The 25,665-nt window shown below is 41.7% G+C and overlaps 1 pseudogene; it reads right to left on the bottom strand.

Annotated features, from left to right (window-relative positions):
- Window positions 1–13,637: 13,637 nt before the first annotated feature.
- LOC119535200 lies at window positions 13,638–20,595 on the bottom strand (annotated as a pseudogene).
- Window positions 20,596–25,665: the final 5,070 nt, after the last annotated feature.

The raw sequence follows: 25,665 nt of genomic DNA, 5'->3' as shown, positions 1-25,665 counted from the left end.
ATATAATGGTACTGTGAACAATTGATTGTACACTTTGGATGATTGCATGGTTTGTGAATACATCTCAATAAAATGATTTTTATTTTTAAAAAAAGAGACATCTAGTTTATGCCTCTGGCTAGGACCATGCTTAAATCAGCTTAGCAGAGAGAAGCCAACATTGGACTTCAACCCTGCCTCCAATATTGAATTGCTTTGCAAAACGGAGTTAATATTTGGTTTTAGTCAACATCCTTTGAGTGCCTGTTTTGTGCACCACACTCTACAGTGATTACCCCTACATTGTTGTAACAGGAAGGTAATGACTATCAGCTCCACCCTAAAGGAATCTGAAGCCTACTGAACCCTGTTAGACTTTTGCATATTTTTAATATTCTAACATTCAAGATCTTTCTACTCCTTCTCTAATTGTATCTTGAAAGTATCATAAATATTGTTTTGAGTATGAAATGTGGGTGAAAATTCTATTAACAATTTCCTTGCAAAGTCTCATATTTTTACATATCATTCTGAATAAACTGGGCTTTTTTACGGCCACCTTCACGAGGAAAAACCTGATGACTTATTTGGAGTTGTGTTTCTGCACAGTGGAACATTATATGGGTTTGCTCCCTCCCTAAAACTCCTCTCCTTGCTCTCTCCATATTTTAAGCAGGGTGAGCTGTTCATTTACGTAAAAGCAGACAGCCTCCGGCCCTAATAAACGAATGGCCCAAGGACTGGCCCTCAGCTGCCCGGGTCAGCCGAGCCCCGCGCGCCTGCTCCGCGGAATGGCGGCGACGGCAGCCGTGCGCCTCACGGTTCTGGCGAGAATCACACGTGCTGAGGTACCAGGGCTCCGTGCGCAGGGAGCGGCGTGACCGAGGCCGGGCGGCGCGCGGGGCCCGGGGAGGCGGGCGGGCTGCGGGGCGGGGCCGGGCGGCGATTCCCGGCGGAGCCGCCACGTCGCCCAGGCCGCGGCCACCCCCTTCTGGCCACCCCGGGCCGGGCGACCGAGGGAGCGAGAGAGCGCTCAGTGGCCATCGCTGCTTCCCTTCCGGGGCTAGGTAAGAGAGCTCCGTGAAGATGCAACCGCCTTAATAACTGCCCTTCACCTGCACCAGGAGAGAAACTACAGTGGCCGCCGGGACTGTAAGGCTTTTGTTAGTGCGGTTCCAAGTTCCTGCGTTCCCGGGGAAGCCAGGCTCCTGTGTGAGCCTCATGACCATATATAGGTAGAAAACTGCAGGAGGAGGGGAAAAAAAAAAAAAAAAAAGCCGGAGGAGAGTCCTGAGTCAGCCGCCTTAAGGATGAGTGATGGTTGCGAGGGTCAGGACGAAATCTGCCCTCGGCAGACTTTTGCTAACAGCGTTGAGTCTGCAGATGATTCAAAAGAGAAATCAGACAAGGGAAGTGTCGCACATGCCAGCGCACTCACTGAAATCCGAAGGGTATAAGAGGTGTTAAACGATTGTTAAAATTCTGGAGCACTGATGGAAGACAGACGTTTCTGGAGGGATTTTTTTAAAATAACTTATTGTCTTTATTTCTATGTTTACTTATTTTTTATTTTAAGGAAACAAAAAACATGCTAAATAAAAGAGGCTAGCTTAGGATCTAGCACAAAATCTCTGAATCGGAAGCATTGCTTTAGGTTAAAAAATAATGCAAATATAGGTTCTAGGCATGAGGCAACCTTGCTGACAAGTCGAAATTATTACGTATGTGTATAATAACAGCTCTGATGTTTGTGACATGTTAGTCACTGGCAGACTGAAAAATAGATCAGTCAAGAATTTTAGCTGGACAGGTTTTAAGAGGAGGGAAAGTTGTTTAAAAAGAAGAGTTTCCTAGACTCTTGGGTGAATATTCAGAAAAAAAATTGAAAGATTTTACGTCTATTCTTGACCCTTCAAATTGCCAGTTTGGGCATAGCTCACTGTACCCCGCTATTCTGCTCATGAAATGGTAATGGCATCTATGTCTACTTAGGTTTTCATACTCTACTAAAATTTTCTGTTATCGTGCCCATAAAACATTTTGAATCTCTTAGAAGAAATGGATTCTCATTTGTTAGATTATTTCTGTCTCAGCTTATTATCATGATAATCAATATGATAAAGCTGTAACACAGAAAATTTGCACATTACAAAACAACCAGAATGAGCCACAGGCTTATTCTTGGATTCCATAAAAAAAATGGCAACGATCATAATATAGATCATGTCCTGCTACATGCTTTCTTCACTTAAGGAATATTGTATAGTTCTACAGATTAATATGAATAAATCAACCATACTCTTTTTATTGGCAACAAGCCTGGACTGAATATACTACAATTTATTTAACTTAACCTCATCTAGTTGAACTCAGGGTGTTTCCTTTTACAGAAAATGCTGCAGTGAACATCAGTGAATTTTTGCATACATGAGCAAGGATTTCCAAAAGACAAGCTTGTATAAGGGGAATTTCCCTTTTAAAACATTGTTATAGGTTTTCAAATGGTGCCACTTCTTCTCCCCACCACACCCTACCCCCCAAAATAAAACCACTTAGCAATGTAGGGACCCATGACAGCCCGAGTGTCTATTTTCTGTTCTTGGTGGTGCTGCTATAGTTCTTACTAGGGTAGGTTGAAGTTTTAACAGTTTAATCATTATGTTATTATGACCAGAGACATCCTCCTCCACGACAGAAATTTCTCATTTACTCCAGCCAATCAGTTCCCTTTCCCATGGGCTCTCCACCAAAGATGAATGAGAAACAGTGCCCACTTTATTATTAGCTACACAAGTACACAAGGATATAGAATGCTGGTAAAGCGGGTATCAGCATTTGGTTCAGACGTGAGGTACAGGAAGTGCCTCCCACCCCCCTCAAGCCCAAAGCTAATCTCAAGATTCTCACTTTCTGATGCAAGGTCCTGGTGCAATGAGGAGCATGCTCAGTGCCCCATGCAGAGAGTGGTCAGACATGAGTGGTCAGGCATCAGACGCAGAAAAGAGATGGAGCCAGCCATGGGTGCATCCCTCTTACCACCCAGTGCTGCCCACAAGAACATATGGTGCATAGTCTCCCTCTCTGGGAGTGGGGGTGGGTGGGGGGAGCTAGGAAAGGCCAGGCACAGGGGAAAGTGGCAGAAATCTCCCTTCCCCTACTGTTGTTCCTTTCCAACTTCTCTTTATTTATCCCTTATTGTTCAAGTTTTCATGTGGGTTTTTTTTTTTTTTTTCTTTTATTGACCAGGCAGTTCTATATATTATTTAATTCTACTAGAGGTAATAGTTTTATTTTAACAAGGAAATTTGAACCTATGTTTCTCTATCAGAATCGAATATCAAACTATAACTATGCCCTCTCCTCCCAATCCCAGTTGGAACCTTTTGTAATCCTTTATTTATCTCTCCTTCCTTCCCTTGTTTCCCCAGTTTTATTCACTGGGGAAATAATCTAGTCTTCCAGATTCTTTAATAGTTTCTTACACTATGCTTCTCCTTTTGCATAATTACTTTCTAATCACATCACAGTTCATTTGTCAAGTTATTTACATTTAACTCAAAGTTTTACTTGACTTTTACTACTGATCTTTACTCTGATTAAATTTTTATTGGCTGGAGTATTTTCATAAGTGATTATCCAAAAACATACATGGTATACTTTTACATTCAGAATATCAGAATATCTCAGATTCTGATCCCTTTTGCTAAAAACATTATAAATACTGCTCCATTGCCTTTTTGCATCCATTTTTACCAATCAGAATTCCAATAGTCTGATCTTCTTTCAACTTTAAGGAATTTGTTTTGTTTTGGCTTGGTTTTCTACCTGGATGATCATAAAATACTCTCACTTTTGTAACTAAATTAATGTCGCATGGCTATATTTAGATGTTAGGAGATAAACCCCAATGGGTCTCTCGCATTTCTGCATGTCTTGTAACAGCTTTTGTTGTATACCATCTTTTCAAGGATGTTTGTATAGCAAACAGTCTTGGAAGACTGAGATGGTATCTCCCTCTGGGGCAGAGAGAATTGTTTGCTGACCAGTAATTAATGATAAAGTCTCCTTCTGAAGATTGGGTAGGTTTTGCTTGCAGCCTCTTTAAAAAATTGGAGTTTCCTCATATCAGGGTTCCTTACCTGTGAAGCAAACCCACTGTGTGTGAATCATCTCTACAAGATCTGGGTGTCAAGGGGGATTGATGCAAACACGAAGCTCATGCTGCGTAATGTGCCACGGGTATTGAAGTCCTTTGTCTCTGACCCAGGGGTTTCATGTCTTCTGCCAAGATTCATAACAGGCTAACTTGTTCACCTGTAAGCAGGAAAAATCTCAGATTCTTCATAGTTCTTGATATTAGAAATGGCTTTGAAAGGTAAGACCATCATTCCTTGGTGAACATTTTTAACCTGAAGACACAAACCTTTCCTCAGCTTTGAGTAATTATATTCTACTATTTCATTGATGGTTCATTCCCATTACTTTCTTTTCCTCCATTTAGAGCCCTGATTACTGTAAAATTAGACTTCCAAATCTGGTCTCCAAGATTCTTATCTTTTCTCATGATCTCTTTCTCTTTCTTGGTCTCTCTCCTTCTGCCAAGATCATTCAGTTTGTGGAAGTGTATTATTCACTTGTTATTTAGACTTTTATTGTGGCAATTGTGGTTTAAATTTTTTCAAGGAATTATTTCTTGTTTTTAGAGTGTTCCTTTTTACTGAAAGCCAAACATTTTTATTGATATAATATCTCTCAAATCTCACCATGAATATGAACTAGAATGTTTTCTTCTAATATCTCTCCTGGTTCTCATTTCAGAGAGATACAATTGTTGTGAATGGCCAGCTTAGTGCCCTCTTTCAGATCAGATGATTTTATTTATATAGCTAGGGATTCATTGTTATTATCTAATTTAATCAGTATTACTAGCTGGAGTGAGTCTCTTTAGCACTTGCATATCTCTGGCTCTGGAGTTTCCTAGGAGGAAATGACCTGAGAGTTGACAAATAGGAATGATTGAGCCTTTCTGTGGGTGGGCTGGTGGTAAAGGGATAGGACAGGTGGAGGTGGTTCCCCCTCCCTGTGTGCCAGAGGACACTTGTCCAATATGCCCATTCCTCTCAGTCAAGGCAGGTAACAATGGGGTCAGCATGGCAAATGGAATTGTGCTTTGAGTACCCCAGAAAAACATGTTCTTAAAACTAACAGATTCCTGTGGGTGTGCATCCATTTTAAGTAGGACCTTTTGATGAGTTTACTTCAGTTAAGGTGTGGTTCACCTCACTCAGGAAGGGTTTAATCCTATTACTGGAGTCCTTTTTAAGGGGAATGAAATTCAGACAGAGAGTAAGAAAGCCACAGAGAGAGCAAGCCAGAAGCTGAACATCCACAGAACCCAGAAGAGAAGGGAGAGACCAAGAGATGCCTTTCCATGTGACAAGCTAAAGACCAAAGATTGCCAGCATTCAGCCCCAGAATGCCACAGCTTTGGGGGAGAAAGCACTGCCCTGATGATGCCTTGACTTGGACTTCTAGCTTAGCCTCAAAACTGTGAACTATGAATTCCCCATGTCATGGTATCTGCTTGAGCACCCAAGGAAAATTAAAACAGACCTTCACCTCTGGAAAATGGGCAGGTTTTGGCCAACAAGATCACCCCCTCAACAAGGTTTCAGGCCAAGTCACCTAAGGGTTTCTCCTAGGAAAGGTGTGCAATACCAGACAGCCTTTCTTGTAACCTATACAACCCTATACAACCTCAGTTTTAGTTTTTCTTGCTGCATAACAAATTACCACAAACTTAGTGGCTTAAAACAACAGAAATTTATCTCATAGTTTCCATGGGTCAGAGTCCAGTCACAGTTTAGCTGGATCCTCTGCTTGGGTCTCGCAGGGCTGCAGTCAAAAAGTATGAGCCACCACTGCAGTTCTCATATGGGACTCTGAGTCCTCTTTTGTTGAACAAAAGATACGCTCAAATCTTAATCCGTGCTTTTGTGGGTATGAACCCGTTTGTAAATATGACCTTTGAAAATTATTATTAGTCAAGATGTGGCCTTGCTGACATCTTGATTTTGGACTTTTAGATTCCAAACTATCAATAAATTCTTATTGTTTAAACCAATCCATTCTGGCAAACTAACATGTCTTCCAAGCTTATCGGATTGTTGGCAGAATTTGACTCCTGAAGCTAATGTCTGAGGTCCCTGTTTCCTTGCTGGGGACCTGTCTCAGTTCCTAAAGGCCACTTGCAGTTCCTTGCTGCGTGGCCCCCATCAGCAATTCACAATAGGCCTATTCGTTGTTTCCCAGGCCAGCAGGAGCACATCTTGCTGACTTCCAATCTCTTGCCAGTCTACCGCATGAGAATCTTATATAATGTAATGTAATCACAGCAGGACTATCCCCTTACTATTTGTTGTATGCCATTACCTATCAAGGGAATAACTATCCCATCTTCTTCATAGGTTCCTCCCACTCTCATGTGCATTGCAGGGAGGGACTCGGGAGCCATCTTAGAATTCTGCCTACCCCAATCTCTATGGAAGCAAAAAGTCTCACAAATATAAGAACACTCTCCAGTTTCCAGTGATGGGACAGAATTTTTCTTCTATCTTATTTGAGTCACCTAGTAAAGAACTGGGGGTATGCATTTAAGGTAGCACATTGAATTACCTTAAATTAACACATTGGTAACATATTCCAATTACCTCCTCTTTCTACCTTAAAGGCTTCATCAGCATTTATTAAATACCAGATAGTGCTTTAAGTGTTGTTTTACCTTTTTAAAAAAATATTCTTTAAAGAAATAACTAAACTGAAATTGTAAATAAAACTACCTTATAAGTTTGAAGAAGTGAACTTTTTAGATCAAAAATTTGTCTTTTAAATAATATCTTTGTCCCACCGTGGATCACCCATATGACCCTTTCAGGCAAATGTGGTATGTCTGGACAGTCATTGATATGGGATTAGGGAGTAACAGCCTTCTTGACTCAATAGAGGTTGATCTGAGATCCATGATATTCAAGATTGGTTATTAAGGAGGATATGGCTCAATCTGCACAAGAAAAACAGAGTCTCTAGGGAGGGAAGGACCTGATATCCCCCCAGCTCTGGCTTCCTGGAATCTAAGAGAGAGAGTGGTTTTGGTGTTATAGTATGGTCCAGACAAAAGTGCAGGGGCAGAGAAGTGCAAAGAGTTTTCAGAAATAAAATTATCTTGAGGAAAATGGGTGTACAAACTAGTAACCCAGGCTAAAGACAAGGTGCTCAGAATTTGTGGAGGAAAGCTGCTGTGACAGTGTGTGTGGCTGATGCTCGAAGAACTCCAAGCCCAGCCATTCTGGCAGACGCCGTGCCTGTGGCCTGGAAGCAAGGCTGGGCGTGGCCAAAGTAGCTGGAGAGGGAACCGGAGGATGGAGCATCGTCATGGTCCAGGGAGGAATGCGCTGGCTGTCAGTGCCAGGGAAGTATTGTTATAGAGTCAGCCAACCACATCTGCCACCACAGCATGTCAAAGATTCAACAGAACTCCATTTGGCAGCAAGAAATGATGGCAATGTTAAATTGTTCAGATACAAGTGCTGTCCTTTCTTGAGTATAGGGTGCCCCTTTAGAGGACAGTGAAGACCCAGGGGGTCCTTAGGTGAATCAAGGAGGGAAGATGCACTGGTTTGTATATATTATATCCCCCAGAAAAAGCCATACTCTTTAATGCAATCTTGTGGGGGCAGATGTATTAGTGTTGATTAAGTTGGAACCTTTGGATTAGGTTGTTTTCATGGAGATGTAACCCACCCAACTGTAGGTGATAACTCTGATTAGATGATTTCCATGGAGGTGTGGCCCCACCCATTCAGCATGGGCCTTGATTAGTTCACTGGAGCACTATAAAAGCTCAGACAGAAGGAGCTCAGGGTTAGCTGCAGCTGAGAGACACATTTTGAAGATGGCCATTGGAAGCTGACACTGACATTTTGGAGAGTACCATTTTGAAACGCAACCTGGGAGCAAGCAGATGCCAGCCACATGCATTCTGAGCAAACAGAGGTTTTCCGGATGCCAATGGCCTTTCTCCAGTGAAGGTACCAGATTGTTGATGTCTTGCTTCAGACACTTTTTGGCCTTAAGACTGTAACTTTGTAACCAAATAAACTCCCTTTATAAAAGCCAATCCATTTCTGGTGTTTTGCAAAAGAGCAGCATTAGCAAACTGAAACAGAAGGGAAGGGAGCACAAAGGAATGGTTAGACACTGGACTCCTACTGAACCTTGGAATTGAGAGTTTCCATTTACAGTGGAGAAAAAGAGTAATGGAACACCAATTCATACACGTGACACTGTTGATCTTAGAATGCTTACATTTTTCTTTTGTTTCCATCTGAATTCTTTGGTCTTGTTTTAAACTAAATTGCTATATATATTTGAAACTCAAGAATATACTCTGTGAAGAAGAGGGGTTTGGAAAGTGACCATCCATCTTAGACTCTATGGAAAAAAAAGGTGTTAGTTAACATCATACTTAAAGGATACTTCACCCAAAAGGTCCTATTTATGACTCCATGGAGCCATAGATTGAAGCCATAATACATTCAGCAGGTAACATGTAATCTCTGTGTACCTTCACTTTCTTATGATTCATCAAGAGCCTGCTGCCTTGGGAATATCCATCACGGGGTATAGCAAGGAGATACTACAAAAGTCTGAGTTGCTTTGCTTTTGTGTTAATGTTACTGGATTCTCATACTCATTTGCTCGCTCTCTCTTTCTCTCTCTCTTTCTCTCTCTCTCTCTCTTTAATCAGCTCCGTATCCAATTAAAAACTAGTTAGGCACAGTCTTAAACAGGTTTTTTATTCCATGTCTATTATTAAGCAAGAATGTTTCCACGCTTAACATACCAGCTACTTTATTATTTCCCCTCCACCATAGGGAAAATATAGTATTGGTCCTTAGAATTTAAGACCCCTTCACGTCCTCATGGTTCAGTTTGCGTTCCTGTTTCTTAATCAGATTTACCTTTTAAATGCAAGGTTTTAATACATGAAGTTTATTTTTCCATTGGAAAAGTTTTTAACAGTTTTAATTTTTTTTAGTCTACATGCCTTGGTAAGGTTATTCCTCTTTTAGAACAAACACAAAATGGGTGTCAATAATTGGTATTTCTGACTGATTCCTTGAACAATCAATCAAAATAACTAAAGTAGACTATACCTATATAAAACTCTGAAATGTCCTTGCTGTGACAGAGGTTGAAAAAAATGGCACTTTTGAAAAGCAGTGATGACAATGACAAAGATCAGAGAATTGCAAACTAAAGCCTGTGAACCAAATCTGGTCAGCTTCCTGTTTCTCAAAATAAAGTTTTATTGGAACACAGCCACACTCAGTTGTTTACATAATGTCCATGGCTGTTTTTACACCATAATGGCAGAACTGAGTTGTGGCAACAAAGACCATATAGCCTGCAAAGCCAAAAATGTTTACTATCTGGACATTTACAGAAATAGTTTACTGACCCCTGATCTAGGGGCTAAATACAGGGAAAAAAAATCGTTGCTCTCCTTTCCTGTAGTAATCATATAATCAGAACATTCTAACATATAAATATTCTGCACAGAATTGGAAAACAGGCCTTTAGCCTAATGCTAATAAAAGCTTTCAAATTAAAAGGTCACCGTGTGGTCAGGATTCTTTGCTGCTGGATGACAGGGAGTGTGAGTTAAGATTCCTCTGTCTGTGGAAAACAAAGAACAATTTGCTATGTCCAGATTTCTTAGGCACTGTAATTTGCTTAAGGACAAAAAATAACGATATATAAACAACAGATGACAAAATGATTCAGAACCTTTCCCCAAACTTTTGGAAGCTGATTCTTTTGGATCTAAAGTTTTGAGCCAGAGTACAACTAGGGGTAGAGCAGGTATAATTGAGGCCTTTTCCTCTCCTCCCTCTTTGCAGTCTTGGGACACTGTCCTGTAGAAGAAATGTTTAACACTTCCTGTCTGGGCCTCAACCTTCACCCATGGACCCAGTCTAGCCTGATTCTCGTTCTTTCAGCTACATAAACCAATAAGTTCCCTTTCTTGCTTAAGTACTGTCTGAGTTTCCTAACTGCAATGGAAAATACCCCCCAATGAGTTGGCTTTAACAATAGGAATGTATTGGCTCGTGGTTTCAGAGACTAGAAGGCTTGCTTCCCCCCAGGGTAGGTAGCATTCTGGCTGCCCAGCAATCTTTGAGGTGCTTGGCTTCCCCATCACAGGGCAATGTGCTCTCCTTCCCCTTCTGGGTGCCATTGATTTCCTGCTTCTAGCTCCTGCCCATGGCTTTCTCTCTCAGGACCCCAGTAATGGGATTAAGGCCCATTCTGATTCAGTCGGACCATACCGTAACCAAAAATAACATCTTCAAAAGATCCTGTTTACATTGGGTTCACACACACAGAAATGTGGATTAAGATTATGAACTCGTTTTTTTCTGTAGTACATAATTCCATCTACCACCAGTACTTTGAGGTGGGTTTCCATCACTTACAATCACATTGCTTCTTTGTATGGTCTTTTCTGCCTAACTTTCTAGGATTTTCACTCCCAGCAAGTTCCTCCAAGAGGACCTTGTGTGGTATTTAACATTACTCAGGCCGGTGTTAAAATCATAGTTCCAATATTTGTTAATTGTGTGTGGTTTTGAGCTTCAGTTCCATCCTCTACAAAATGAAGATAATACTAATTTCAATTCTGTTGTGATGATGAAAGGAGATTATATTTGTGAAGCACCAGATATAAAAGAGATGGTATGTGTTAGCTGCACGCCCTCCCCACATGGACATCCTTAGCCAAATCAGGAAGGAGGGAGTGAGAGGCCCTTTCCCCTAAACTCAATTCTTCCTACACATCCTATACACATTCATTCCTCTAGAAGCCACTCAATGGTCTCTCCTTTGGGAAGACTGCCCCACCACCCACCCACTTTACTAAGCTGAACTAGATGCCAATTCTCAGTGCTCTTACAGCCATCTGAAATTAGCACAATCGCACTTAATCCAGTTTTTAAGAAAATTTGGACAAGTTAGAAAATTATAAAGACAAATATAATAAATACAACAGCCATACTCTCATCACCCAGAAATAAGTAGAATATATCTGTATATATTCCAAAATTAGAATCAGTCTCTATTTTTCTCTCTCTCTTTCTCATTCTACATGTATCCACTATGCTGCTTTTAGTAGCAAGTAAACGAAACCTAGACTTAATGTTCAATTGGCTTAAACAAGAAGAAATACATTAACTCATGTAAGAAGTCCAGAAATAGCATGACTTTGTAAGCAGGGCAATTCGTCAAAAGTCAGTTTCCAGTATAGCAGCAGAAAACTGGGGCAGAGACAATTTGAATATTCCTTGAGTGCCATTATGAAGACAATACAGAAACTTGCCAACCATATCTAAATTGTTCAAATAAGTGAGTAAATTCAGCAAATTGGCCTCATGAGAAACTGGCTTGCTGTGGGAGGGCATTTGGTGCATTGCCTTTTGCCATTGACTTACTGCCACGCAACTCCAAGATTGCAGATCAGCCACACCAGCAATCGAGGTTTCTCAGTCTTTCTGCTTTCTCCCAGTCATGTCAGCTCAGCTCCAGTCCTGGCTGCATGGTGTCTGCCAGTTCTAAGTATTACAAAAACATTTAGTATAGGCAGGACCTTTGTTTCCTTGGGTCTGCTTTTAAGACAGTGAAATCTTTTCCAGAAGCCCCCTATCTATCCCCACTGTGCTGGTTTGGATATATTATGTCCCCCAAAAAGCCATGTTCTTTAATGCAATCTTGTGGGGGCAGATTTATTAGTCTTTTGATTAGGGTGGAAACTTTTGACTGAGTGTTTCCATGGAGATGTGACTCACCCAACTGTGGGCTATACTTTTGATTAGATTATTTCCAAGGAGGTGTGGCCCCATCCATTGAAGGTGGGTCTTGATTAGTTCACTGGAGTATTTAAGAGAGAAGCTAAGAGCTGACACAGGCCCAGACACTTGCTGATGCTGATGCTGATGCTTGGAGACATCTGGAGATGCCTGGAGTTGTGGACTGAAGGACATTTGGAGATGATAAGCTAAGAGATGAAACCCAGAGTCTGCCCTGGAGAAGTGCAGATGCCAGCCACGTGCTTTCCCAGCTGACAGAGGTGTTCAGACACCATCGACCATTCTTCAGTGAAAGTATCCTCTTGTTGATGCCTCAGTTTGGACACTTTTACGGCCTTAGGTCTGTAAATTTGTAACCTAATAAATCCCCTTTATAAAAGCCAATCCAGTTCTGGTACTTTGCATAAGAGCAGCATTAGCAAACGGTACACCCACCCCACTTCACCAGCCCAAACTGAATCACATACCCACGTCTCAACCTATGGCTGGCAAGGACAATTCATGGAAGCACATCGCTGGGCAGAGGAGGATCAAAACCTCAAGGAGAAGGGAGGTATGACTGTAGGAAATAGGTATGGGAAACCAACAGTTCTGCCTCCATAACTTTTTTACTTAAGGTATCATAAAAATTTCTTTATATCAATAAATAAATTTTGAAAACATGAGCTTAACTGAGAACATAATTGCATGAAAGCATCATGGTTTATTTAATAAGTTCCCTATTATTAGAGCTTTAGGGCAATTCCAATGTTTCACTCCTATAAATCACTCAGTTTTGTCCTAAAACTGTCAAATTAATGTCCATAAGCATGGTGCCTCCAGTAATGCTGTTACTGCTTCTGAAAAAAATCATGATCATTGCCGGTTAAAGATGCCAGTTATATTTCCTGACATACCATCCATGAATTAATAAATGATTGCTCAAGAAATGCTGAGCAAAATATATATATGCTTTTTTGGTTTATGCAACTTTTTTGAAGAAAAATAAATCAATTACAACAGAGCTGTCAGTTGATCACTCATCCATTGACAACTTGCATCATTTAATCAATGCTATATTAACTAATAGCTCCAAGCTTCCTAACAATTGAAATTAAACTTACAATTTGGAATACAAAGGATATGTGACTTCCAATTTCCATTTTCTGTAGAACAAGAATGGGTCATTCCTTTATTGACATGCATAAAATACATCAGATTTTCTGTTCTGCTGATGCCATAAATTCAATACCAATTCTTCAGCCACATCAGTTATGAGCAGAAAGTATATCATGTAACCTCAAATCTCTAACAGTGGAAGGCTTGAACAAAAATGGATGCCGCTATAGAGTAATGCTACTTCCTTTGATGTGACAACTGAACATCTATCTCCTCCCATTCAGATGACATCTTCATGTTAGAGCAATGAGGAATGGTTTTAGTCTCATAACCAAGTTACAGTGAAGACTTTGGCCATATAATACACATGCTCCATTTTTTTTTTTTAATTCTGAATTCTGGGTAACTGTTTTCTTGTAACTACTTTAGTTTCTCAAAGCAGTTATCGTCCAAAGCTGGAAGAACTTAAGCCTTCTCAGATGAGCATGTGAATGAATGGAGGGAGGTTAAAAAAAAATTAAAATTAAAAAAGAAGAGGTCTGATAGGGGAGCAGCTGGATAAGAAAATGAAAAAAGGAACAGTAATTTAAAGTTTATTCCAGCTATAATGCAGGTTATTCTGACTTTAAGGTAGCATCACATCACATACTTCTGAGCCCATTCCCAAGATATGCTGTTGTATTTATCTCTGCTGTTTTATAGATCACGCAATCTCTGGCACTAGGGGGTCATCTGGGTTTGGATCATATAGCAGTGAACAAATGGATAAAAGAACTTTAGAAATAGTTAAAGCAGGAAACCACTGTGATCTTAGAATATCAAGACAAATGCCACCATTACTGTTAATATTTGGATGATAAATTCTTGCTGTAAATGCAATCTTAGATGGTTTGAAGGGGTAGTTGCAGGAAAATGAATTGTCAAAAAGAATACACCACCTTGATATGGGCTGTCATTAGGCCCCATAACTGTGGCTTGCCAGTGAAACACATTATCCCCAACTGGACCAGCAGAACATTGTGCTGGGGGTCATGGACCAAATCACTAAGTTCCTACACCTTATTAATCCTTTTCAGCACATAGTTTGTGCTGTTTGTCTGGCTCTGCACTATCTTGGGGTGCCCTCAAAGTCCAGCGATGGGCAAGGATTGTATCTTCATCTCACACCAGCTCTGCCAGACACAGGTGCCAGGGTGACCAGTGGGCCAGCCTGCCTTCCCCTAGCCATCCACACCCACATGTACAGAGGGGCCGAGGCAGCTGGTGCCTATGAGACTCACACATACGACACCTATATATGCTTTTTTAACCTTTATTCCAGCCCCTATGTTGCCTTACCTTTTTCCCCCTAACTAGAAGCTTGGTCAATTCATTTCAACAAATATTTACTGGTAATTTTGTTGATAATTTACCGAATAAGACCTGGTCTCTGCTTTCATGAGATTACAATTTTGTGGGCTTTTACATGAATTAACTCTCTGCAGAAAAGGTCTCCCTTAGACTGCCCAAACTTCTGATTCATATATTTATTTAATATTTATTGAGTATCTATTATGTGCCAGGCCCTGTCAAGGATCTTAGTAATCATCTTAGGCGCTAAGAAAGAAGTCCAAGTAGATCTTTCAAAATAGTTTCTCCTGCCTTTTGTTCCCAGGCCCTTTGTCACTTAGAAAGGAAACATCTGGTACCCCTGCCTTTTTTTTTTCTGAATTGTTTTGAAGGAATAAATTCATGTATGCTTTCTCTTCTTTGGCCTTGTCACTGATGTCATAGATAGTGTGGCTATTTCAACAAAGGGCTAGATAGAGCCAGAAAATATTATTTTATAAACTTGATTTCCTGATGCAGTTTGTAGCTCTCAAACAAGGCAGGAAGTGCTGCTTACAATGAACTTTGCTGGCTGTAGCTGGAAATAAAATGGGGCCATTCAAAGACTGCTGACCAAGCAACCATGTTCTCTCCCAAGGGCCCTGGCCCTAGCAGGACGTGAGAGGCCTTGGAGCACTGGCCTCTAAATTGTGACTTTTGTTTCCTTTGGAATTTTGGGGGGTAGAATTTCATCCTTACAAATGGGAACTTAAAAATAAACAGTTCTGGAGTTGTTGCCTGTAAAGAAACAAACATAAATATACATTTCATTTTTACTAAGATAAAACTCTAAGAATCTTTCTATCTTGTAGTTTGTCAAAACCAATACAATTAATAAATTCTTTTGGCTTGAATAAATATGGTTGGAAGAAAGGAGTGTGATTCATAGAATTTTAGAGTGAGAAGGATCTTTGAATCATCTTGCCCAATGATGATTCAACTGTACATCAAAACAACTGCCCACCCAGACCAGCTGAATCAGATTGTCAGGGCAGCTCCCTGGTGTGGGAAATGCTGCTCTAATCTTCTCGTTTCAGATGTGGAAATTAATCCAAAGAGTTAAGAGATTTACCTAGAGTCACACAGTCAGATTACATTAACAGGGATAACAAGCTATATTTACGTGAGCATCCACTTCTTTAGTTTGTTAACAACAACAACAAAAAAAGGCAGAGAGGTTGGCTGAGAATCTTTTGCATCCTTGGAAGGAGACGACAGTCAATGAATCTCAGAGGCCCAAAAGGCATGGTCAAGGCAGAGTTCTGCACTAGGAAGCCTCCAGAGAGGGCAAGCTGTTCTCTGAGCACCAACATTGCGTCCTTTTCCCTTCCTGAGAGGTGTCCCAGCCCGTTCTTCCTCCTTCCTCCCCAGGAAGGGAGAGCTAGCAGGGCCCTGCAGAAGTGCTGCAGCACTTAGCACTACCACATTGCGATACTGCAGCGGGATCTGACAAATGCGTCTAAAGCAAGGAGACCATGACTCATGGGGAGGTAACAGTGACTCAGGGACCGCACCTTCCTCCACTTGGAGCTTACAGCCCTTTCTCGCACCGAAAGGCCCTAGTAGACATGTAGATTCAAATACAGCCGCCGGCCGCGTAGAGACAGCACGCGCAGGAAGGCACACCTACAGCCAGAGCGCATGCCAGTAGCCTCCGGCTGCTCCTTTCTGTTTAATGCTGGTAAATATAGAAAGAGGATGAATCTTACCCTCACCACATTCCCAAGTGTATTACAGCTGATTTTTTAATAAAAATAGTAGAAATACAGCAGAGGTTACATTTCTGAAGCCGTATGTTTTTTAAAAAGGCAAATTTGACTGCAACTGAAAGGAGAATGAGTTATGACTGTGTTCTCCATTAAGATGCATTTATTCAGCAACTTTTTATGGAGTACCTTCTATGCCCTAAGTCGTGTTCCAGGCATTGGGGACAAAGCATGCAAACATCCTTGCTCTCCTGGAGCTTACATTCTTAGCCTGAGAATCATAAATATCTGGGTAATAAACGAAACAAGTATAAAGAAAATGATTTCCTTTCCACAGAGTAAGACTTTCTGACTCCATGAAAGTCTGCTTAGGTCTACTTATTTTGATATTGAAAAGATCAGCAGTTTAATCAACAAGGACTATCTGAAATAAAAAGATTGTGGCATCCTCACAAATGGGAAGGACCAATTTGGTCAATTTCACTCTCACATATCATGTTAGACAGAATTCCGTAAAGCCATGCATTATTGTGAAAAACAAAATTGGATAAAGTCTATGACTGAAAGTCAAAATACACAATCTTTCACATTCCACTTTTTTACTCTTGTGTGCATTCTAAAGAATGACTGTTTTATGATTTTAACAATGATAATATTAGCAAGAGCAATAACTTATTTAGCATTAGTTATGTGCCAACCACTGTACTAAATGTTTTCTATGCATTTTTTAAAGGTAAATCCTCACCATAAACCTTTGAGGTAGGTCTTGTTATTCCCATTTTACAGGTGAGATAATTGCAGTGCAGAGAGCTTAAGTGTCATGTCCAAGATCACACAGCTCCAGAACCAAATTCTAACCCAGCCTGTCTGAGCCCCAAACCCCTGCTATTAACCAATGAGCTCTATATCCCCCCAAACATCCTTTTGAATCTGTCATGGATTTTGGGTGGGAAAAGCAAAGCACAGTAGTTAAGAGTGTGGGCCTTTGGTGTTGGGCACACCCACTGGGCATCCTGGCTCTGCTACACCATATCCCAGTAGGACAGCCACACTGAGCTCTTTGGGGATTTGGGGATAATCTATTTAAGTACTGGTGACAATTCTTGGATCTTCGCTTTCAATCAGTGTTAACTATGATAACCATGGCCAAAAAGATAATAATGGCAGTGACTATACAGGAACTTTGTATAAAGCCTCTCTTCTTATTTCATTCCCCCAAATTCTGAAGTTTGGGTGCTGGAGCTCCTAGGAACAATGATAAATTGTCATCAGATTTTGGGTTTATTTCTCAACTCATCATCACCCATTACCAAATTGGGAGGTAGTAGAGTATCATGTTAAAGAGCAGGGACTCTGATGCAAGATTCAGATTTAAATTGATTCTAACACTTACCAGATGTGCATTTTTGGACTAATCAATCATTGATGTCTAAGCCAATGATTTTCAAACTCTCTGAAGTATAAGATCAGTTCTCTCCTTCCCTTCCCTTCCTTCCTTCCTTCCTTAATTTCCAATCTATTGTGAACAATTTTTTTTTGCAAAATTCAGTGAAAATATCTCAGCAATGTCAAATACTATAAAAGTTCCTAAATGCTAACTCTCACTTTCCATTTTAATGTCACTGAGCACCGTTGACAGTTTGCAGAGTAGCATTGCTCAAAGCTTCTGTTTCCCAATCTATAAAATTGGGACTAGAATATTTATTTCATGTAGTCGTGAACAACCAATCGAAATAATGTAGATAAAGTGCTTAGCACATTAGGTGCCTAGTATGACATGAGCGCTGAGAATTAGGAGCTCTCCTTGCTGGCCTATGCCTGAAACAGAGTAGAGGGACCTAAGGAAGAGCTGTGAGAAGGGGATGCTTCCAGTGTTCATTTCTGGGTTAATCTTCTCATCTGTCTTTGGACAGCTGAATTGCTGACTGCATCTCCTGCTTGGGGGATGGATCCCACAATTCCCACTTTATCAGAAAGATTTTAAATGGGCTATGACCAGCCCCCGTCAAGCAGTGAGTCATGCTGAATGTCTGTGCATTTGGTTCTCTCAGGCTGCCGTTCCAAACACTGGATTTTGCTCACTGTAAGCATAACCCTAGAACATCACTACAAATAAGCAGTATAGACCGTGATGTGTTTGTCTCAAAGAAGTCAGTGCATTATGATCAGGATTTCAGTGGTGGCTCAGACATTAAATAGCTCTCCCTGGGGTGCCCAGTCAAATCAACCTGAGAAAACACCGTTAAAGGAACATATTTAATAACCATGTAATCACCCCCGTGGCGCCATTACCAGTTTGGCTTCAGGGGTGGGGTGAGTACAGGGCCAAAAAGGGCTTAAGGGGAGTGGGATACCTGTAATGATGCTCATCAGGGTAATTCATATAATGGATGTTAGCGAGTTAAACAGAAAGAGCAGCTGAATCACAGTGAGATTCTGCAGCCTTCAGGCAGTAATTCAAAGGCTGAATCAGTCTTGAACTGTTTAAACTTCGGTGCTGACATGAAACAGGGTGAGGCTCCCCGCTGGTGATATTTACCTGACCCTGGTACAAGCCAAAATTGAAGCACAAAAAACCATAAAAGAGGAAGAAGACAAATACCTCTAAGATTTGTCTGATGACTCGAGCCCTGAGTAATATCCTCAAAATTATGAAGAAGACAAGGCCTCATGGAACTAACAGCTGAGGCACGCCTGAAATCTCAGAGGGGGAATAAGCTCTCAGGATCCAGCTGTGTATCTAATTTAAGTTAATACCAAACTACATCCAATAATAAGTACAAAAACACTTTCCATAGGTTATTTATATTACACACCAACAAATCCTAATGTAAATATTCCTTTTCCTTTCAGCTATGACATGGAAATCTAAAATACTAAAAAGTGTCTGTGAAAGACAATTTTTCTAGCAAATATAAAGCACCTGAAATCTAATGATAACAGTAAAACACCATTTATACCTTATTTCTAACTCTGTATAGCCTTCCTGAAAAGGTGAAATCTTATAAGGGTAAAGTGGAAATAAATTTGGTGAACTTGCACCAGGCCCATGTTGTGAAATAAATACTTCAAGGGATAAACATTCATGCTAGGTAATACAATCCTTTAGGGCTTTAATTTAATTTGGTTGAGATATTGAGTACTGTCTGTGACACTTTATTACTAATTAGCTTTTAAACAATATACTTAAAAATAAATATTACAAAATAACTGACCCAATTTTTGCAAAAAGGAAAAAAGAAATGGAGACGAGGCCTGCTATAAATCTCAAGGGACATAAAGGACATGATAACCACAGGGATGTGGTGGTCTTGTTTGGCTCTGATTCAAACAAACTGTAAAGAATATTTGTGGAAACGATCAGGGAAATTCAATTACAGACTGAATAAATGTTACTTTTGTTGGGTGTGATAATGGCCTTGTGGTTATGTGAGACAATACCCATATTTTAAAATATACTGATGAATGTAACTGTGAAATGGACATAAGACTGGGTTTTGCTTCCAAATACTTCAAAAAAGGAAAAAAAGAGAGTTAGATGAAGCAGAAATCTGTTAAATCTGGTGATGAGTGTAGAGTGTGTAAGTATATTGTTCATAGTCTTCTCTCTACTTTGAAATATACTTGAAATTTAAAATAATAATAAATCACATGGAGAAACAGTATAATCTATCTCCTTGAAATCAAATAATAATAATAATGAACATAAACTTGAATAAATTGAGTTTTCATTACCAAGAATTACTTTTAAACATAGTGAGAGATAATTAACTACTGATTTTTAACACATTTCCTCTGCATTATAAGAGAAATGTAATATAATGATTTGGAATTTACAGTACTTACAATGTCAGAACCTTCAAGTTTTCATCATGTTTATAGATACATCTGATATTATCAAAAAATTCAGTTAATTAATAACAAAGTTTATTTTAACTTTACTTCTTAGCAACATAGCTGGCTAGCAGAATTTAGTTTCCAATGCTTTTGTTTCAAGTAGAATAAATCAAACTATCCCATCAAGTCATCTGGATTAAACTTATTTTATGCATCCATGGATCAAATTTATTTTATGCATCCATGTATAAAAGAATGCAAAGAAGAAACCAGAAGTCAGGATCCTAAATCTTACTTCTAATTTTAAAATTCAGGAAAATTCCCCTGTTGGGCTGGGGAGCAAACCCCTTAATCTTTTTCATAATTTCCGTGTCCCTTCTCAGAAAGAAATCAATAGCAACATCTTAGAAATTTCCTAGATGCTGCTGTTTTTGCTTATGCAACCCTTTGTTTCTAACCTGAATCTAGAACAATTCTTTCAGCCCCACCGTAATGAATGAAGTCATAACCACATACCTTGAGTATAACTGGCTCTTAAAAGCTCATTGCTTTTTCTTGGTCCTTTCACACAGAAATATCTCCTTTTACCTCCTAGTTGTTTTACCTTTGCACCATCCTATGTGTTTTTCTGCCTTCTGAGATTTGCCTGTTGCTTTCATTTCCTCTCTTTCAGAGTTCACCATGGTCTTTTTCCTTCCTCTCCACCCTCACTCACTTAGGCACACTTCTGCCCCTCTAAGTGGGTTTTCAAATCTTTACTAATTGGGATAGAGAGGAGTTATCAGTTCATGAATGAAAACATTATTAGAAGACCTCTAAGGAGAAAAAAACTAGGATGATACTGCAGATTGCACTTCACAAGTGAACACATGAAAGTATGTATACAAGATTTTTAATAATTTTATAAATAACTACACACACTTTGGATGAATAGCAAGCTGGAAAAGTTTGAGATCACTTATCAATATTTACTAGGAAAATACTACATAAACAAAATATTTTATAATGAAATTTAGAGCTGAAAATTCTTTCAATTCTGCACTGGTAATATAACAAGTTCAAAACCAAACTGAAGACCTACTTGAAACTAATGGCAGTATTGTCTCATTTTACAAACAGCATTAAGAATTTGAATTATAGAAAAAAGAAAAGGGGATTTATTTTCACTGAATTATAGAAAGTTCCAAATTTCAAAATATAAGTGTAGATGTTTGACACTGCTAACTCTGAAGATCTAATCAAAATGGAATAGCAACAACAGCTATTTCCTAACTACCTATTTTTGCGTAACATCCTGATTGACCAGCTGCGAGACTTTTAATATGCTTGACATGGTGGTGCTAATTTACATTGCAGCCCTGTTTCTGATTAGTCATCCTGTTGAAAAAACTGTGGCTCCAAATGTATGCAGTCTTTACGCCAATAATATCATTAAGTATTTCTTGTAACGTCTGAAAAAAAGCTGCATTCAGCTTTGCCAGCCTAGTGCTAGCCAAAATATTTCTCTTTAATAACCTAAGGAAAAGAGCATCCATAGTTCTGAAAATAAAAACGTTGAAGGAAGAGATGAGAAATCAGGCAGCACATCATTCGGGGGCTTAATGTCTGAATCAACTAAACTATTTAGTGGCACATAAGAATGTAGTCCGTTTTTAAAGATCTCCAGAGATTCACAACTTCAGTGACTAACACTTAATACACAATTCTTTGTATTCCCTAAGAAAGTTTAAACTGGCTTCCTCCACTGAGAAGCAGAATAGCGGGATCCCAGTGTAGTAGATCTGATATTCTTGAGGATATATATCCTGAGAGGGCCTGCATGTTTATGTGTTCCTGTACAGCTAGAGCACTGAGTGGCCATCTAGTGCCTGGGGTTTTCCATGCAGACATGCAAAATAACCCTAAAGATTTATCTCTCACTTGAGCAATTTTACACTGGCTGGAAGATCCTTGCTTCCCACTAGAACCACTTTCCTCTCCCACACACCAATAATTTCACATTCTGATATTTAATGTATTCTAAACCTCTCTTTTCTTTCTCAGAACTATTGTTTTGAGATCTCTTCATTCTCATCACCGACACCAAAGTCAACTTTTTTTCCTTTTTTAGGGAAGGGAGATTTTTCACATAAAAATAAGTTTTTTTTGGTTGTTGTTGTTTTTTTGTTTTGTTTTGTTTTGTTTTGTTTTGCCTTTTATTCCAGTTGCTGTTTTCAGTACCAAAGCAGAACAATTTGGCTGTGCTGAGATGTGGCTGTTCACAGTAACTCAGGATTCTGAGCCTGTCTCAGCAAAGGCTCAAATTACTCCAGTTCCTGAATTTTCCAGTTGCTCTTAAGCAATTGGAAAACCATAAATGTTAAACTGCTGACACCAACCAATGACTTCTGATATTTCTGGAGTCAAATTTTGCTCCCTGGCTTCTCGCCTCTGACCTTTATTTTCTTTGTGAGAGTGCCTGCATCGTCTTACATGCGTTCTCAGTAAATTTTTTACCTGCCTACTCTCAAAAAAAAAAAAATTTGCTCACAACTTAGGCCGGCTCTTAAATAGTTAAGACTTACAACTGGACCTCTCATTTAATTTGTTTTCTTCTTCTTTTTCTCTCTTGTCTCCCATTTTTAGCGTCTTAATTATATTCAGGTCTAATCTCTTTTAAGAGTTCTCCTCCTTACCAATTTTGGTCAGTAGGGTGTAGGCCCCAGACACTTTTCCCTTTATTCCAAGTGCCAAAGTGGAAATGCTCGTGTGGCACTCCTTTCCCTAATAGACACTTGAAGACTGTTTCCATCACCCAATCCTCTCTCCTCCAGCTTAATAGTCCCGCTTGCTTTATTTTTATTTTGCTTTTACTCTCCCATCCTTTAATCTTCTCTGTGGCTCTCCTCTGAACTCTCACCAAGTTAAGATGGTCCCTTTGTGCGGGGACTGAGCTTGTGCCTCGACTTACCAGGCCTGGGCCAGGGGACCTGATCACCCCCTGGGGAGGGTAGTAGGTACGGGCGTGAGTGCCCTCTGCAGCCCCCCCGAGCCTGAGGAGCGAGGTCAAGGCAGCTCCCTTTTCCTCACCCAAAATGCCACTGGCAGGGGAGGCTTGCCGGAGGAAACCGCCTTTCTCCCAACTGCCCTTTCCCCACTACCTTATCTTACCCACTCACTCCCTGGTGCCAAGGCCACTCCTGCCACCGCCAGTGCGCATGCACCGTGGCCAGAACAACCCCCGCCCGCTGCAACGGCTCCTGCGTCCTCTCAGAACCAATCCTAGCCCCTCTCCCTTCAGTATTGCCATTTTAGGCTACTTCACCTCCTTTCCAGCCCTGCCCCTCTTACCAGCCTATATAACCTGTAATCACCCCTGAATAAATCTCTTTGGCGCATACTCCTACTGGATGAAGAGTGTTTTTGTCCTTATCGCCGCCCTCCACACCTTGCACGCCTCTCGCCGAGGACCCTGGCCACGTCCTCCGCCTCGCCCTCGCCTCCGGGAAAGAGCCCCCGCCGCCGGTACCCTTTAAGCAGCCCCGAGAGCTGAGGGCTCGGCTACCGGCCGCCACTCCCCCTAGAAGCAGTAACCCCGACCGCAACTGGTGCCCCGTGTGAGGAACGTCTCCACACAACAGTTTGGCAGGTCACCCGCTCGCCCGGACGCCTCTCCAGCTTCCCATTTCCTCGCCTGCAAGGTAAGGGCCGCCTCTCCCTCGCCGCTTCCGGAGCCGTGGGAGGTTCCTTGCTCCGAAGCCGCTCCTCCCTTCCCCCACGCTCTCTTCATCCAGTAGGAACTCCTCCCTTCCCCCACGCTCTCTTCGTCCTCTTGTATGCGCACTTCTATGACCCCCGTTCCTCCTAACGCTCTCCCTCTTCCCCTCCATTACTTTGCTGTAGTTCTTTGTATCTTTATTTCCTCATTTGGTGCCGTGTGCCTCTTTGCAACTGCCCCCCCTGACTGCTCCCGTTGCCAAAGGGCACTGCTTTCTGCTTTCGCCGTCTCCTTCGGCCTTGCGGCCACAGTTTATCTCATTCTCTCTGCTCGGTAAACAACTCCTCCTCCTCCTCCCCGCCAGCCGGCCGGCCCGGCTCGGGAACAACTCCCCCTCCTCTCCCCTCAGCTATGGGTAATCGTATATCTACATGTCAGGCACCTCAAGTTCGTGCTCTAGCGGGTCTCCTAGACACGCATCGCTGTAAAGTGTCTGTCCGGCAGCTGCAAATATACTGGGATCTCCTGCTGCCCTTTAACCCATGGCTCACCATTTGCCATCTCTGGGACCCTGTTACTTATGATCGTCTTATTGATCGAGTCACCAACGCCATGGAACATAAGAGCAAGCGCTTCCCTCCCGGCTTGCTCCCCACTCTGATAACCATCCGCTCCTGCCTTCAAGGCTCCCTCCCCCCTGATCGAGGCCCCGTTAAATCCAAAGAGGCCCTATCAACCCAGCCAACAGACTCAGATAGCGATACTAATTCAAATCATGACTCGGACACGGAGTCCTTAGTCGAGCAGATTAACAACGCGCTCGAGGTGACTCCCAAAAAGCAAAATAATACTGCGCCACGCCAAGATGGCGAACTTCCTCCTTCTTCTTCCATCGAGGGGAGGAAATGCTCTGGCGATGACATCAGCCCTAAGCTGGGCCAGAAACCGCATACGCTTTACCCCGCCCTTCCACAGGGCGGAGCTAGTCCGCCATCTTATGCCTTGAACCCCACCCTTTCACAGGGCGGGACTGATCCACCATCTTGTGTCTTAGCCACGCCCACCGCGCCGCCATCTTGCGACGCTTGGGGCCTCCCACTCCCGCCTCTCCCTCCGGCAAGCTCCCCTTCGGAGCCGCTACCGGCAGCTGCCGCCGCTCCTCCCACCCTGCCGACTAACAACCCCTGGCTGCCTTCTACACCTCAAGGCAACCCTTGGGGCAACGCTCCCCCTACCCCCACTCCCGCGCCAAGCCCTCTGCAAGCGCGCCCTCCTTTCTCTCGTGCTTTTCGCTGTTTTCCTCTTAACCTTGCCCCCACCCCACAGAGGCCGCATGACTGGTATCCCATTGACTTAGATACTATCAAGCGGCTTCGCAAGGCCGTCAAGGAGGACGGGTTAGGTAGCCCATATGCTTCCCAAATACTGCAGGATCTCGCCATGAACTATTGCCTTCCCCAAGACTGGGCCTCGCTTGCCCGTTCAATTTTTAACCCCGGTCAGTTTGTTGACTGGCGTGCTCACTTCCAGGCAGAAGCAGCTAAGCAGAGTGAGCAAGACGCAGCCCTTGGAGTCTATCATCCCCCCGAAGCCTATTTGGGCACTGGAGCATTTCTAAATGCGTCTGCTTATCTTAATGTCCCTGCCACCTTCTGGACTATCCTCAGAGGCATCGCCCTACGCGCGTTTACCAATTGCTCTGCCTGTCGGCCTAATAAATTCACCAAGCTCTTCCAGGAGCCGAGTAAGCCTTTCGCCACCTTTGTCTCCAGAGTCGAAGAAACCTGCGCTCGAAAAGTAAGTAATCCCCAGGCCCAATATTACATGTGCCCATCCTCAAATCCTAGAAAATCGTACTGCAATTCCCCCAACGAGTACTACTGTGCATACTGAGGGTGTGAAACATTAGCCACTAATTAAAAGCCTCCTGTTCCTAATCATTACCTTACCTTAAAGTGGGCCCCTACAGGGTGCAAACTCCCTACTGTTAACTGGCTCGGCCAAGAAAGCGAGGGATCCTGCACACATCTTAATCTTACAGTGCAGCTCCCCACTG

The sequence above is a fragment of the Choloepus didactylus genome, chromosome 5 (assembly GCF_015220235.1).
Source record: "Choloepus didactylus isolate mChoDid1 chromosome 5, mChoDid1.pri, whole genome shotgun sequence".
NCBI lineage: Eukaryota > Metazoa > Chordata > Mammalia > Pilosa > Megalonychidae > Choloepus > Choloepus didactylus.
This window is presented reverse-complemented; position numbering and strand designations above follow the sequence as displayed.